This window comes from Solanum pennellii, chromosome 11 (assembly GCF_001406875.1).
Source record: "Solanum pennellii chromosome 11, SPENNV200".
In the NCBI taxonomy this organism is placed as follows: domain Eukaryota; kingdom Viridiplantae; phylum Streptophyta; class Magnoliopsida; order Solanales; family Solanaceae; genus Solanum; species Solanum pennellii.
In genome coordinates, this window is record NC_028647.1 from 44814502 (window position 1) to 44817425 (window position 2924).

At 31.9% G+C, this 2924-nt stretch overlaps 1 long non-coding RNA gene across 1 annotated transcript in view; it reads left to right on the forward strand.

Moving 5' to 3' along the window:
• LOC114074809 overlaps positions 1–2695 on the forward strand; it is a 2951-nt gene extending 256 nt beyond the window's left edge. Inside the window, exons 2-3 of the long non-coding RNA XR_003575091.1 lie at positions 1213–1341; positions 2131–2695. This is a non-coding gene — a long non-coding RNA (uncharacterized LOC114074809). The remainder of the gene's footprint in view (positions 1–1212; positions 1342–2130) is intronic.
• The last annotated feature ends 229 nt before the right edge of the window (positions 2696–2924 follow it).

Here is a 2924-nt window from a genome sequence, read left to right on the forward strand (position 1 = left end):
TATATATATATATATATATATAACAATGGACCACTAACAGAATCAATACCTAAGACGATTGATGAAAAATAATAGTAATTTAAGTTGATATTGAGACGTTATGAATAAATCCTAGAATCTACTCGAATTTATGAAATATTCTATTGAAGTCATAATACCTACTATACAAGCATATTACAATAACATTAGCCACAAATGAAAATAAAATCTCCAAAAATATTTAGAAAATTCAATGACAGTCAACCCTAAAATCGAACAAATACAAAAAGACAAAGAAAAAGACATACAAACTAACATAACTTGAAAAACCAAGAAACTTATAAGGCATATCAAAGATAAAATGCCCTTGAACTGAGCTCGTGGGAGAAGGGAGAAAATCACGGAGGAACTGAGCTCATGAGATAATGGAAAAAATTACGCCCTTTGCAAACAAAAGTAGACATATCTAGATGATCTATGAAAAATGAGTTTTCTTTGTCTCCTGCTAGTGATTTTATACGTGATAAAATAATCCTACATGAATCAAAAGATTTTTTTGTTTAGCTAAAATGTAAGTGTTTGTGAAACGCTCACAATATAGAGTTAAAAATTATATTGCAATACTGAGGTTCGATGAGTTCAGATAACAAAAGAGTAAAAAGAAGGGTTCACAATAAAAATTCATATAAGGCTATGTCACGTAAATATAAGCGCTCACAATACATGTACATTGTTCTATATACAATGTATCAAAGTAGGTTCACATATATCTAGGAAACATAGATAAATATTGCGGCCTCGCCTCCCTCCCATCTTGCTTGTCACTCTTTCATCTCGCTCGCATATTCAGTATGCAAGATACATGCTACTTATATACTAAATTTTTTGCTAGTGTTGTTGAAACAACACAATTGTTTGCCATATTTGATTTTAAAATCATCTCATTTTCTTGTTGTTATAAAATTATAAACTTGAAAAGTAAACAAAAAAAGAAGAAGGGATATTTCGCCCCAACCCTCGACCCTACTAAAGCTGGGTTGAGTTGAGCATTTTCAGGCCCTTCAAAATGACAAGCCGGTCCACCTTATTACTTTAAATTCTTTGGCCCGTGAGGCTTGGGCCGAATGGGGATGGGCTGTACCTTTTAAGACCTCTCTACATAAGGCTATATCAAACCATTTACCTTTATGCTTAAACCCTAAATAACCCACAGCACTACAATCTCTGTCATAGGTGATAGTGGACATGGCTGCTTCAGGCAGGAGTATTTTGATCGTAGTTGCAGGTGACGGTCATTCTGGTGTAGGAACTCCATTGAAAGATTACACCACTTCTCTGATCATCTCTTTTGATTTCTTCCGTGTATGTATCTGCTCCATTTTTTTGGGTGTGATGAATTTATCTCAAATCTCAAATTGTGTTTCTTTGGTTAATTTTATGTCTTTTGTTTTGGCTGTTTGCTATTTATTGCTATTGAGCTTTGTTTTTTTTCTAGATGCTATATCGTTTGAATTTGTAGCTTATAGGTTCTTTCGCAGCTACAAAGATCGAGTTGATGAGATTTACATCTCAGTTAAAGGGACTCTTAGATTTTATTTCTAAATTTGTACGAGTGTTTGCAAGAATATTCTATTGGGATTTAATAAATAAGAGATAAACATATATGAAAGTGAATCCTTTCTTGATTTCAAATTTTCATCTCTCTATTTGGTTTGCATATTCAGTGAATTCATAATCATACTTCAATAGTTCTAAATTGGGTTACAACATATATAGAAAAATAAACAACAAAAAAATCACAATAACATATATTGAAAAATTACTTAGGTTATCAATATATGCATGTACATGCTCTCTATTATTAGATCTGTAATATTTGTGTGACTGCGTTGAATCTTCTAAATGTAATGAAAAGTTTTTGATATGGACTTGAAAACAAATTTAATTAATTGAGCATATGAATTGAATTATATGGTCTATTTCAAGTTTTTGATACTTTTGTTTCACATATTCTAGCTAATTGTTATTTCATTGATATCATAAGACTGTATATTTAATGATGACCAATTCTTATACAAAAATATAAGAAACTAGAAATGTGACTTGAAAGATTTCATCATTGAATGGATATCTTTTGGTTTGATTTTTCAGTTGTAGTCCTCTTTGTCTAAAGCTATGGTGAACTGGGTAAATTTCCTTAGAACACAACATTTCTATGACAAGATGTTATTGATACAATGGCTCTGCATGTCCTGGACAGAGGTTGTGCTTTTGAAATAGCCGAAATGAATCCTCTCTTCGTTGAGCTACATTTGAAGGCTCTATTCTCTTCCTCAGGTAACTTACTGCAACTATATAGCCTGGATGGATGTTATTGCAGTTAATACTACTTATTACATAACTTCATCAATTTCTCTTACAATGAAACTAAATTAATATTTCAAGCAACGTTAGAATAGGGGAAAGCCAATAGTTTTATTCAATTGTAGAACACATTGGTTCTCTTTCTATGTTACGCAAAACAACTAACTGACTGAAAGTATATATTGAAAACACTAGAGAGGATAAGACATTATTTAATTCTCATATTAGTTTCATTTTCACTTGTATTAAATTGGATGTGCATGCAGCCCTACTTTTATCCTGTGGAGGTGAGGTTGAGAGATTGTTTTCGATAGACCCAAGTGAAGAATATCAAAATAAATATTAGAAGAAACTAAATAATGAACAAGTCATGCTAAAATAAAGGGGGGGGGGGGGAAAGCTAGCAACAACAAATAAAGATGATATCTAAGGCAATGAAAGAAACATGAAATAATAAAATCAAAGAATGAGATTGTTAGAGAATAATATTAACAATACTGATACGATAATTAGACTATGCTCAACTACCTACTAATCCTCTATCATAATCAGCAGCTTCCATGTCCCCTTATCTAGGGCTA